Source organism: the organism of the source record quoted next, unplaced genomic scaffold (assembly GCF_019419815.1).
Source record: "Pyrus x bretschneideri cultivar Hongxiangsu unplaced genomic scaffold, Pyrus_bretschneideri_v1 Contig96, whole genome shotgun sequence".
Lineage (NCBI taxonomy): Eukaryota > Viridiplantae > Streptophyta > Magnoliopsida > Rosales > Rosaceae > Pyrus > Pyrus x bretschneideri.
The window spans coordinates 639,965-654,596 of record NW_025999838.1 but is presented as its reverse complement, the minus strand read 5'-3'; the positions used below and the strand labels follow the sequence as shown (position 1 = coordinate 654,596).

Here is a 14,632-nt window from a genome sequence, read left to right as displayed (position 1 = left end):
TCAATGCTCCAAGTTAATTAGATCCGCTTAGATTAACTTTCAGATTTCCCTAAATTCGTTGGATTGAATGGAATACGCATTACAACCAAATTATTCTTAATCAAAGTCCCTAACTATGGAATACGCATGATAGAGACATTTAACCAAGATCATTAAGTTCAACGGAAATCATAAACATCGACGAGGCATTCGTTACTATGGAATACGCATGAAACTTATGCCAAGAATTCGTTTAACGCGATTGTTTATAAGCAACCTCTACTACTTGTGAATATAAGTTCATAACGATTAGGTGAAATTCACTTATATTCTAGCGTCATATTTATGCATGAAAATTAAGCTTGCAATCTCAATGAACATACATAAATAAGTTATCAATCAAACAGTTAAACGAATTGAATCCACAACTTATGAAATTCCAACCAAACGTAATCAATTCAAAATGCAAATATAAACATAGTTTCGAATCACCCCCTAGCTAAAGGGGGTTTAGTTCCTCATAACTTTGAAATCAAAGAAACACCTAAACATTCCAACAACTCAAACGTGAATTGTATGAACGTTTAGGCACTCTTCTCTTCCCTTCTCATACGTACAAAACAAAGAGAATTAAATTTAAACTTTGAAATCAAAGAAACACCTAAACATTCCAACAACTCAAACTTGAATTGTATGAACGTTTAAGCACTCTTTTCTTCCTCGTTGTTGTAGCACAAGGTCTAAGGTGAGCTTTGGGGATTATGTGAAGTGTTTTGGAGGGATGGGAAGTGGTTGGATAGTGGCTGCAATGAAGGAGAAAAACTGCACAGAAAATGGAAGTGTTTGTAACTGAAAATGTGTATGGAAGAGTGAATGAATTTTGAGGAGTGTTGGATGCTTATTTATAGGTGAAATGGGGGAACAAAAGAGGGAATATTGCAGCTAGGAGGGGATGAATGATTATGGGTGCATGTGTTTGGAATAATGAAGGGGGAATGTATGTAATAAAACAACTAGGAAAAGTTATGGAAAGTTGGAAATGGGAGTGGGAACTCACGGCATTGTTGGGTTGTTTATGGGAGAATAAATGTATGATAATGGCTAAATAATTAAAGGGAATGAATGGGAGTGACACTAGGTTGGTTATGCATGTGAATGCAAGGAGGAAAGCTGAAAATGCAAGGGAAGCTCACGGCACAATGTTGTTTTGCTTCTTGAAATGCATGTGAATGCATTTGAGTGTAATATGAAAAGAATGACTAATTAATGTATGTAGGGTTGATATGCATGTGAATTAGGTTGGAAAGAGGTGGAAGTGGAATGTTATGCAATGATAATGTCTTGTAAAGATGCTAATAAATAATGCATGTAGGGTTAGCTAGGTTGGCTTTGTTTGGGTGCATGTATGTTAATGGTGGTTTTGCATGTGAATTGATGGATTGTTTTTGATGGAATGGATGGTTCTTTGCATGGCTATAAGGGATAGAATAAGAGAGAATGGGCTAGGCCCTTTGTTTTATGTCCAAAGTGAAAATAAGGCCTTCAAATTCGTCCAAACTTTGGCTCCATGGATAAGCTATCCAATCCATGCCCAAAAATGCTCCAAATGGCCTCAAAATGCACTTTCTTGCTCCCTAAGCCCTTAGAACCTGAAAACACACAAAAGAAGCATAAAGAACTAAAATAACTAAAGAAACATAACGTAAATGTACGAGAACAAGCCATTTAAGTCGCATGAATATGCTCCTATCAAAAGGTGCCTCTGGAGATAAGCCGCAAGCCTTTGACGGTCACTGTGAATTCGACCCTCAGATTCTTGCAGTTCATCAAGCTTCCTCTTCATGCCCGACGAATAGTTATTTGCAAGCACATGCAAACTTCTATTCTCGTACTTAAGCTGTTTGATCTCCTGCTTAAGACTTTCCACCTCTGCCATCAATGATTCCACTTGGCGGGACCGAGCAAGCAGGCGTTGGCCCATGTTGGACACAGAGCCTGCACATTGAACGCTGAGAGCGAGAGACTCTTGAACGGCCAACTCATCGGACCGTCCTGAAAGCAGCCTACTGTCCTTAGGAGTAAGGAGGTTCCTAGCTACTATCGTAGCTGTTGTTGCATCGGTCATCATGGAGTCTTCACCTGAAAGAGGACCATTAGAAGATAAAAAAGAAGGGCGCCATACATTACCTTGACGGGGCGCAACCGGATCGCTGCTGAGACTCAAATCTAAGCTAAGGTTCGATGAGTTAGTCATTTTTCAAAAGTGTTCAATGAGAAGGGGTGGATGGAGTTAAATTTCGAAGGGCCGGAGACGATTTTCAAGAATGGGAAATCTTCAGAGTGTGTATGTTGGCAGTGATCGATAGCTCTATAAAAAGCCAAAGCGACGCGTCCACCGATTCAAAGAGCCGGATTTTCCGGCGTAAGTTAGGCGACGCTCCCTCAGCTTTTCAGAAAACGCGTTCAACTTTGTCAAAAGATTTCTGACAAAGCTGAAAACACGTAGAGGCCATCATCGCAACTACACATCTTTAGCCGACAAGCGCAAAGTTCAGCGACGCTTTCTCTGCTTTTCAGAAGACGCGTGCAGCTTTGTCAAAAGGAGCCGCATCTGCACTACCACGTGTCATTCAGAAAGCGAAGGGGCGTCGTTCAGAAATCGAAGAGGCGTCTTCAAAGATCGAAGAGGCGCCAATATTTCAAAAAGCCGGATTTGCGGGATCAAAACGTCTGTCGACAAGGGTAAAAGAATGGTACCACCACTTGTTATTATCTCTATATATGTCGACCTTCATCTTTTATGGCAAGGAAAACCTGAAGAAAATGCCCAACTCTCCCTCACCTCTGAGGGCGCACTCCCAGCAAAGCCTTTCGAAATACTCAATTCTTTCTTCTTCCCCAAAGATGATACCAGATGTCTGGAGTACAGATGACCCAGAAGGAAACGACGGATTGAAGTGTGCTGATTCATTCACCGCTTCTTCAAAAGCAAAGGTATCTCATATCATCAAGGTCAAAAGAAAAAGTATCTCATATCATGCTCTTTCCCTGTCTTTTTCTGTGTCCTTGTTCTTACTCGCATGGCAAAGTGAAAGAAGCAATCAGCCAGCACTTGGAGTCAGTCTTCTGTTCTGGAGCCAACTGCCTGGAATCTATTCCTGATTGCTTACCTAGCATTGCTCTCAAGTAGTCATCTTCAACGGTTGATACACTTCCAGAGAAGGGACCACTCCTGCAAAGATTGAACAAAGAAACAGATAAAAGGGGTAAGCTCAGACCTTCGGGGAAGACCAAAAGAATCCTGCTGCCCAGTTCAAGATTATGTAGCACAAAGGAAAATCAACGATGGGCGGAAACCAGTTCAAGAGTAAGCCTGTGGAATCACAAAGATAAAAGCCTCAATGCAATCACCAAGGAGAAGAGGGAATTTACACTCCATAACCAGATTTGCGTCCCTACACTCTTCTCTTTGTTAATTACATTTTGCCATGTTTAGTATGTTTAAGTGCTTTTTGTGTGTTTACTTATGTTTTGTGTGAATCTATTCTTAAAACATTGAGGACAATGTTTGATTTAAGTGTGGGGGGGTAACTAATGTTGTTAATGCAAATTCGTGGGATTTTATCACCCATAACTTCAAATGTTGTTCCTTGCTGTTTTAAGGTGTTTTTAAATTGTTTTAGAGTGTTTTAGTGTGTTTTGTTTTATAACTCCGAAAATCACATAAAAATTTGAAAAAAAATGTTTTGAAAAGCCTAAAAAGAGTGTTTTAAGTGCTTTTTGTGTGTTTGTGTCTTAGGGTACCTTCCAACACAATGATAAGGATTTGGTTTGTAATTGCATGACGGTTAAAAAGAGTTATAAACATGGATGAAAGTTTGATTTACTCTTGGTATATGCTTGGTTATGGTTATAATGTATGACTTCACATGCAATCATAAAAGAAAAATTCGTTTTTGTAACATGCTTGAAGGAAGGAACTCAAACAAACGCTACAACCCTGTGAGACTCGAGCCATTACCTTCTTTGGAGAGTTATTTTCTGTGATTCTTTGTTTTCTAAAGTTGTTGCATGATCTCATTATTCCTTGCTTGGTTGCTACTTAGAATGCAATTGTATCATGATAGAATTAAATGCTAGAACTTATATCCATTTCATTCAAAGCATGACATTGAATTGCATAACATATATCATGATAAAGTTGTGTAGTTGCCACCATAGCCAAATAGCCTTACTTCCCATATTTCGTATTTGTTGTAAGTTTTAACCCCTTTTGAGCCTTGTTTAGCCTATGTTCTTTGTTAACCCATGTTATCCTTACCTAGCCTAGAATAGGACCATCCATGCCTTTGTTCTTAAAGCATAGTAAGCATGACGGAAAATGAATTCCTTTTTTATTAATATGTTGCAGAAAATAAGTGTGGGGGAAGGATTATTGATGAGAGTTGTTATGCCATAGGCACGGCTAAAAAAAAAAAAAAAAAAAAAAGAAGAAAAAAAATTTGAAAAAAAAAATGAAAAAGAAAAGAAAAATAAGAGTTGTTTGAATTTCCCCTATTAGTCTAAAAGTTGTTTTCCGCGCTCTAAAGGGAATTCTAAGTGCCTAATTCAATACTTTGCTCACTATTGCTTTAAGAATGTTTGTTTATCCTTCACCTTTCATTGTTAACCAATACCCTAGCCCCGTTACACCCCTTTGACTTCTATCTTGATCGTTATGTGTTCAATAATGTGGAGTTTGGATTTGATATGAGCTTATGGAATCACTGGTTCTCATTCTAAGTAGTAGCATTCCATTCATGAGATCATATTCATGTCATTATCGTAAATCCAGAAAATGCTTTCTTTGTTATAACATATGTGAGATACTAGTCTTTCATGTTTACATCAATCTCTCACATATAACTAGTGTAGGGTGTGTAGTCAGAAAATCTGTGTGAAAATAGAGTGCATTCTAGTAAGGAATTGAGTAAATTCTCTAAAGCATGTTACTACATTTGAAATGTGTTTTAATTGCTTAATTGTGAACTAGTATGTGGTGACTATGATTAAGAATGTACTTAAGTGTAAAGATGGCTAAAATCTGTGAGAATAATGATTTTTAACTTGTCATGTGCATTGGAAATCCCTAAGACGGTTGTTGGAAGGTTTAGGTTGTGTTTTACTTGTTTAGTGTCGTTTTGTTTATTTGTTATTATTTTGTTTTGCTCGAGGACTAGCAAAAGCTAAGTGTGGGGGAATTTGATAGGAGCATATTTAGACGACTTACTTAGCTTGTTTTCGTGCATCTATGTTGTTAATTCATAGTTGTTTTAGTAGTTTAAGCCATTTTCGTGTGTTTTTAGGTTCATATGGCTAAGGAAGCAAAAAGATGCATTTTGGAGCATTTTGGAGCAAAATTGGGCTTGGAATGGATAGCATATGCTTGGAGCCAAAGTGTTGGACGAATTTGAAAGCCTTGTATGCACTTTGGACATAAAACAAAGGGCCTAGCCCAATCAAACAATCCTTTGAGCCATGCAAAACCTCTAGCCCAATCAACAACCCTTAGCCACATGCATTCACACACACATGCACTTACTCTTTCATCATTGCACCACCATTCACACACACATGCACTTACTCTTTCATCATTGCACCACCAATTCAACACATGCATTTCCACCTTCCTACTTCATCATTTCAACCACATATTCACCCACATGCACTCTAATCATTCAACACATGCATTCACACACCAACAACCTAGCTCTTTTTCCATCATTATTTCATCCACATGCACTCTCAATCATAACAACCACATTCACTCTTAAACAATCACCCACTTATTCTCCCATTCCCCCTATAAAAACCCATGCATTCATACACAAAAAACACATCTCATTTTCATACACAAGACACCACAAACACATCCAATCTTTCCCTTTTGCCGCAAATCCCCTTCCATTTCTACACAATCTCTTCTCGGCTTCATTCCATTCCATACACTCTCCCATTCGCAGAAACCATTCAACCTTAGCCGCTCCACCTTCATTTACAACACACTTGGAGCACCAACACCGAAGGCAACTCTTAAGGGATTTCGACATCAGTTTTGCTTCAAGGGTTCTTTCTTCTTAATCCTATGTTCACTCATGTTATATATTTTTATGTCAAACCTTTTGTAAACATGAAGTGTAACTAATCTCTCTCTAGGGATTCGATGTAGCCTTGCAAGATTGCCATGTAGTTAATTCAGAATTCTCATTTAATCTATCTATTTCTTGTTTCATTCTCCGATTTAATTGTGACTTAGTGTGTTGATTTTAATGCTTGATCATCATTTGAATTAACCACAGGTTGTTTAGCCAAGATTAAAGCACACATCATGCATAATCTTGGTGGATATGTGAATGAATGAAGGGAATGTTTTGCAAACATCCTGCCGAGTGTTCCCTTTGGTTTTGTGAAAGTTTCTTGTGCACTACATATTCTTGATTAGGAACCAAAGTTGCACATCACAATTAGGCTCATGATTAGAGACATTTGATCAAATCCACACATTATATGGTTGATCATATCTAAGTGAAACAAACTCAAGAAATAGGTAGATGGATGAGTATAATCTGATTCAACAAGCATGGCCTTGGGTTAGCAATGGTAAAATCGAATCCCTAGCTTCATCTCCATTGGTACTATCTCATTTTATTAGCTGTTGATTCATTCATTTTGTGTTTACTTCATTTCTTTATGCTTTCAAGGTACAACAACAAATCTGCCTACATTGATTAGTTTTATTTCTCTAGTAAAGAGTTCTTGCAAAACAAGTGATTATATAGGTCCAATTAGTCCCTGTGGATTCGACACCCTTACTTGTGCCATTATACTAAACATATTCTAGCATGAAGAAGGAAAACATCAATCAGCTGCTCTGTTTCTCTTCAGAGGATAAAACCAACTTTTCCCTTTACATTCATTTAAGCACTAAATCCAATCTTAGCCGTACATAGTAGGTCATCAATATGATGATGACACATGACTATTACAAGGACATATGAGACCTTCAAAAGTAAATGGATCCAGAACCTAAACTTGTCATATAAGACAATACAAAGACAATTAAGGAAATCTGAAAACAACTTAACTATCAACATTCCCTCTTAAGTTGTTAACTGATTTCACACTAAGGAGATCTCTGAGAAAACAAAAACGAGCTTTAGGAAGAGCCTTAGTGAAAATATCAGCAAGCTGGTCTTCACTCTTGCAGTACATGATGTCAATCACATTTTGCTGCAGTGCTTCTCTGATAAAATGGTACCTTCTATTTATGTGTTTCGATTTTTGATGGAAGACAGGATTTTTAGTCATGGCTATAGCTGATGTGTTGTCACACATAAGTGGAGTAGCTTCTGCCTGCATTTCTCCAAAATCTTCTAACACAAATCTTAGCCAAATGGCTTGAGTTGTTGCTTCAGCTGCACTGACGTATTCGGCTTCTGCAGTTGAGAGAGCAACATTGTGTTGCTTCACAGAGGCCCAAGAAAACACACCACTTCCAAATGTGAATGCATATCCGGAAGTGCTCTTCATGTCATCCTCACACCCACTCCAATCACTATCACAATATCCTATAAGTACAGCTTTCTTTCCCTTCTCAAACTCAATTCCAAAATCAATGGTCCCTTGTATATATCTTAGGACCCTTTTGGCAGTTCCAAGATGTTTCTTGGAGGGAGAGTGCATAAATCTTGCCAACAGTGATGCAGCAAACATAATGTCAGGCCTAGTGGCAGTTACATATAGCAAGCTGCCCACAATCTGCCTGTAAACTCCTTCATCAGTGGATTCACTTCCATCATTCCTGCAAAGTTTTTCATTTGTAGCCAGTGGTGTGCTCACTGGTTTACAGTTCTGCAAACCAAACTTGTCTAGCAGAGTTAGAGCATATTTCTTTTGCCCAATGAAGATCCCTTTTTCACTTTGCAGAATCCCCATGCCAAGAAAATGGTGCAGCAGTCCCAAGTCTGTCATTTCATACCTGTTCATCATGTCAAACTTGAATTCTGACATCAATTCTTCACTGCTGCCAGTGTAAACTATATCATCCACATAGATTGAGATGATTATAGTTTCAGTACCATTTCTTACCTTAACATAAAGTGTAGGTTCACTGGGGCTCCTCTCAAATCCACATAAGATGAGATATGCATCAATTTCTGTGTACCAGGCCCTTGGTGCTTGTTTCAAGCCATATAATGCCTTCCTTAACTTATAAACCTTTTCTTCTGCATTCTGAATTACAAACCCTTCAGGTTGGTCTACATAGACCTCTTCATGTAGAGTTCCATTTAAGAAGGCAGATTTGACATCAAGTTGGAACAATCTCCAACCTTTCTGGGCTGCAAGAGCTATTAGTGTCCTAATAGTATCCATCCTTGCTACCGGAGCGAAGGTCTCATTGAAATCCACTCCGGGCTTTTGAGAATATCCCTTTGCAACTAGTCTTGCCTTGTGTTTTTGTATAGAACCATCAAGATTGAGTTTGATCTTATATACCCATTTAACTCCAATGACCGGCTTGGATGTAGATCTGTCCACCAACTCCCAAGTTTCATTCTTTTCTATCATGGAGATCTCATTATCCATAGCTTCCTGCCATGCTTTATCTTTTGCAGCTTCTTGATAATTTTCTGGTTCTATGATACACATGTTGCACCTTGCATAGATATCAGTTAAGCTTCTTAACCTAACCGGTGTAGAGGTAGGAGTTGCTGAATTCTGGACCCTTTCGCTTGAATCTTGTGTTCCAGTAGTGTCTTCACTTTGTATTTGATCTGAAGCAGGTGCTGATTCCACTTGCTCAGTGATTCTATCATTGATCTCAACATTCAGTGGAACTGAAATAGGCATTTCCCTTTGTGTTTCCCAATTCCAAGCTAAGTTCTCATCAAAAATGACACTCCTAGACAATATTGCTTTCTTGGAATGCAGGTCATACACTCTATACCCCTTCTCACATTTTCCATACCCAATGAAGATTCCCTTCGTTGCAGATTCCTCCAATTTGTGCCTCAGTTGACTAGGCACGTGATAGTAGCATATAGAGCCAAAGACCCTCAAGTGCTTGACTCCTGGCTTCCTGCCACTAAAGGCTTCAAAAGGTGTTACTTCATGAAGTGATCTGGTAGGACATCGATTAAGAATGTAGACTGCAGTTGTTACTGCTTCACCCCAGAAATTATATAGTAAATGCTTCTCATGTATCATAGCCTTTGCCATCTCAACAATTGTCCTATTCTTCCTCTCAGCCACTCCATTTTGCTGAGGGGAATAGGCAATTGTGAGTTGTCTTTCCAAACCAACATCTTCACAAAATTTCAAAAACTCAGTGGAGGTGTATTCTCCCCCTCTATCACTCCTCAACTTCTTGATTTTGAATCCACTTTGTAGTTCTACCATGGCCTTAAACTTCTTGAAGATATTGAAAACTTCAGATTTCAGATTCATCAGGTATACCCAGCACATCCTGGTGTAATCATCAATAAAGGTTAGGAAGTATTTGTTACCTCCTATGGTAGAGACTTGCATTGGTCCACATACATCAGTATGGATCAATTCTAGAGGTACAATGGCTCTCCATGCTTTCTCCTTGTCAAATACCTCTCTGTGAGCTTTACCCATAGCACACCCTTCACAAACTTTGGATGTATCTTTTATCTCAGGTAGCCCATAAACCATTTCCTTTTGCTGTAGAGATTTTAGACTTTGGAAATTTAGATGCCCAAATCTCCTATGCCAGTTCCAAGTGGTCTCTTCAACAGTTGCTCTTCTAGCTACTTCATTTCCATATTCAAGTGTCATAGGGAAACACCTATTGCTGGTCATTTGCACCCTTGCCAAGAGGTTCTCAAAGGTTTTGTCATCAAAGATATCCACTAGATAATCCCCAAATACCAAGAAGTACCCATGTTCAACCATTTGGCCTACACTCAAGAGGTTTTCATCTAGTCCTGGCACTAGCATGACCTCCTTTATGTATCTTTTTCCGTGTATGGTGTCAATAACCAATGTTCCCTTTCCAACAGCTTGAACTAAGTCACCAGTACCCATCTTAACTTTGGCTGTCACATTTCTGTTCACTTCAATCAAGAGGGATTCATGGCCAGTCATATGATTGCTACATGCACTATCCACATACCATACACTAGAATTTTTCACCACAGAGGCTGAGTGACAAGCATAAAACATAGTTCCCTCTTCCTTTACTTCATTTGCATAATTTGCTGCAGGTACAATTTTGCTTCTGCAATCCTTTGCCAAGTGACCAAATCTGTCACATTTATGGCACTTGGGTTTTCCCTTAAACCAACAGGTTTCATAATGTAGTTTGTTGCAGTGAACACAGGAAATCTTTGTTCCTTCACCTTGATTCTCCTTCTTTGGGACATTTGCAGATTTTACATCCATTTTCTTGCCTTTGTTCTTCCAATTGTTCTTGAATTATGAGCTACCCCCATATGAGGAACTTGGTCCTTCTCTGGGATTGATACTCAAGGATGAAAAAGCCTTCTCTGAACCATAGTCAGCATGCCTTTGTAGTCTTTGCTCATGTGACTTCAAGGAACCCACAACTTCTTGCACACTAATTGTATCTGTGTCTTTGGTTTCCTCTATAAGTTCTGCAATCGAATCATAGCTCCTAGGTAGACTAATCAAAAGCTTTTGTACAATTCTTTGATCAAAAAGTTCTTCCCCATATGACCTCATTTGATTCACAAGCTCAAACAGTTTAGATACATACCCAGATAAAGAATCATCATCCTTCATTCTAAGATGTTCAAATTCCCTCCTAAGCCCTTGCAATTTCACAGATCTTACTTTCTTATCACCAACAAATTCTGATTTTAGAATATCCCAAGCAGCTTTGGAGGTTACCTGTTGAGCTATTCGAGGAAAGATATCATCTGAGACTGCATTTTGAATCAGTCCTAGTGCTTTTGCATCTTTAGTGACGTTGTCCTTCAGTGCTAGTTTTTCAGCTGCTGTAAGCTCTTTTTCATCCTTCTCATCTTTCTCAGGTTCTTCATACCCTTTTTCAACTAGTCTCCAGAGATCCTGCGAGATGAAGATCGTACGCAGCTTGATCATCCAGAAATCATAGTTACTTCCATTGAAAATGGGAGCTCGTAGCTCACCACCTCCGGCTCCGGCCATCTGAGACTGAACCGTCAGAGATTAGGATATTTCGTTGATTTCCCCTTTTGTGCTTCGCGATTTCACAACGCCCAGATTCAAATTCAAACCTGTGCTCTTGATACCATGTTGAAGTTTATGGATGGAGTGTTTAATTTCTGGGTTTAGTTTTGAAGTATGAAGAAGAGGAAAGAAAACTTGAAACTCTCTGGAAAAGGAAAGCTTTCTGTTTGTTTTTTTTTTTTCACTCTTAATGGAATGCGGCTGCTCTGTTTCTCTTCAGAGCATAAAACCAACTTTTCCCTTTACATTCATTTAAGCACTAAATCCAATCTTAGCCGTACATAGTAGGTCATCAATATGATGATGACACATGGCTATTACAAGGACATATGAGACCTTCAAAAGTAAATGGATCCAGAACCTAAACTTGTCATATAAGACAATACAAAGACAATTAAGGAAATCTGAAAACAACTTAACTATCAACAATGCAGCGATAAGCATGTCAGCAGAACACAACATCGAAGGAAAAAAACAAGCAACGGTTAAAGTACACAGAATTATACATGCGAAGCATTCAAGAAAGTGACTTCTGCGTTTAGTGTCCCTGATTGCATCAAATCAAGCAGCTCCCTGCAAGGTAATCACTCTATTAGGCACTCACATAGCGTCGATAACTTAGTATCACATAACCAAATTCAGTACAAATTGCTGAGTTCACTTTCAATTCTGTTAGAAATTAATACATCTTTCATTATTATGTTCTTCTGGGAATGAAATCAGATTAACACTTCACTAATTAACTGTCACTGATTCCGAAAAAGAAACAATCCTTCCTAATGGAATTGGATAACGAAAGCCCAATTTTACTCTAAAGTTTGACAAGGTTTTGGTGGGAAAATCCAGGGGAACAAAATTGGGGTTGGAGAATTTTGCATGAGAGAGCACTACCCAGTTAAGCTAGTTTAGAGAGAGAGAGAGAGAGAGAGAGAGAGAGAGAGAGAGAGAGAGAGAGGAGAGGGAGAGAGTACTTGGAGTTGGTGACTTGAGTGAAGATAGCAAGAGAGGGTGTGTTCCCATTGACCTGAAAGTCCTTCATTGTTGCGTCTTCAAGCTCCGGACTTTCTGCACTGCAATAACCTTCGACTTTCTGCTTAGGAAACAGAATCTCTATCCACTGAACTACAGGCGCTTTGCTGTAAATTAATCCACTAAATCTAACCTGATAACGTAAACTACCTGGTCAAAAGTTTCTCTATCTGTGTTGGCGCCCATTCGACAATTTCTCCGAGAAGAAAAATACTTTGGCAAGCGTTTAAAAAAATAAATTTGCAAATCTGTGTAAAATAAGTAGGTTAATAAACAATTAAAGTAATAATCTAATCCTCAACACCTACATAATTTTATGGTTTAATCTCAGTTTACTATTATAAAATTTTTTGATTTTCAACATTTCATACATAAAGCTTTTTTCGTCTCAAAATGGTACCTAAAGCCATAATTAAGGGACAATTTCGTACTTCTGTTAAGTTATCTGTTAAAATAGGCGTTAATCTATAATGTGGCGCCCACATAAACCGTGGCTGGGCACGTGGAAATTAAAAAATTGAATAAAATTTAAAATTTATAAAAAAAATTAAAAATTGAAGTTGTCGCCCCGAGCCTGGCAGTCCTCCATCTTTCCTATCCTTTCTTCTTCTTCTGTTGTTCATGTTTTTCAATTATTAAACTGCAAAATAATTGTAGAAAATCAACACACCAATTAATCCAGGAACCCGCATCCCATAAATCAAACCATGTTTGATATAAACTCAAATTCGTCATAAAAAATCGTGGCCAAATTCGTTGACCAGTCGTCGCCTCCATCTCTTGGCCATCTTCGAAATCAGCAATCGGTACCTCAATCGGAGTTCTCTCTCCTCACCCATCAAAACCAACCCTCCCCTGTGTCACAACACTTCCAGCCTTAGCCGCCACCAAATCTACTCTCTCCCTCACACAGTCTCACCCTCTCACTCTAAAACTCAAACCATCATAATGGCAGCCTCCCTCACAATCTCAAGGCTCCTCAGAGCCCCCAAATCCCTCGTTTTCTCCACCATCACAACCGCTGCCACACCCAAAACATCTCTCTTCTCACCCAAATCCTTTTCCTCCAAAATCTCCTACACTCCCTTCACCCAAAACCCCTCCTCCGCTTCTCCACCGCCGCCTTCAAATCCATCTCCGCCACCATCGCTGTCTGCGACAAGCATCCCGAAGCGACCCTCTCCTACCTCGACGGCAAGCGACCCTCTCCTACCTCGACGTGAGCATGGGAATGGCGATTTCAAGAGGGCGATCGGCGACAACACGGTGGGGCTATTGTAGGGTTTCGAAGGAAATCTGGGATTGGGTTTTTTATTGGGGTGTGATTCTGCTAAAATATTTTTTAGCTTTTAGGTTTTTAAATTTCAAACTTCTAAATTTAAAAAAAAATATATATTTTACTTTTCACGTGGTGTCCAGTCACCATCCACGTAGGTGCCACGTCACAAGTTAATGCCTGTTTTAACAGACAGCTTAACGGAAGTATGAAATTGTCCCATAATTATGACCTTAGATATTACTCTGGGACAAAAAAAACTTGATGTACGAAATGTTAAAAACTAATAAACTTCATTGTAATAAATTGAGATTAACCTTAATTTTATTTACAAATTTTGGTTTAGAAATTTAGCTGAAATTATGTCTCGACAAAAAGTAGTTGGCACTGGCATTTGTACTCACATATCATAGGTGGTGTTAATGCACCACTCTATTTTCCACATACTTTCCAAAACAAGCAAACTCCTAGTACATGCAAATTGATGTCTTGAAAATGCAGGTTACCTCTTAACACTAGCAGGAAAAACAGTTTGTGCGATGACGAAAATTTCGTCGCTTAAAATGTGTTTGTGCGACAAAATTAGGAATTTGTCGCACACAAACTTGTTGCCCACCAAAAATGTTGAAAACTTTATGCGACGAAGGATTTGTCGCACAATGGATCTTTGTTCGATGAATCCAACCATTCGCCTCGCAAAGTTCCACAAGAAACGCGTGTATGCAGTTTTTTGGCACAAATAAACGTGCGACAAAGAATTTCCAGCATAAACTTTGAGTTGAAATTAGTAGTTTTAGTATTTTAGTTCTAATTATAATTGTTGATGTGACATGTCGTCCCAAGATTTATTGTAGTTTATTCTCAATAGTACTAAAATTATTAAAATATCCCTGAGATGCCACGTAGACTTCCACATAGACCTCAATTTTTCCTTTCACTTTTACCGCCTTATTTTACTATTTTTGAATAGTACTTATTTTTACGAACACGTGGTCACAGACAAAACTTAATTCAAAGTTATAACGAAGAAGATATGTTCGAAACAGTGCAAATTCACCTGAGATAAGTTCCAATGCTAAAAACTAACCTCGTTGTGCATCACTGCTTGATCCG

General features: G+C 38.7%; 1 pseudogene; it reads right to left on the bottom strand.

Annotated features, from left to right (window-relative positions):
- Positions 1-12,253, bottom strand: part of LOC125473778 — a 33,773-nt pseudogene extending 21,520 nt beyond the window's left edge.
- Positions 12,254-14,632: the final 2,379 nt, after the last annotated feature.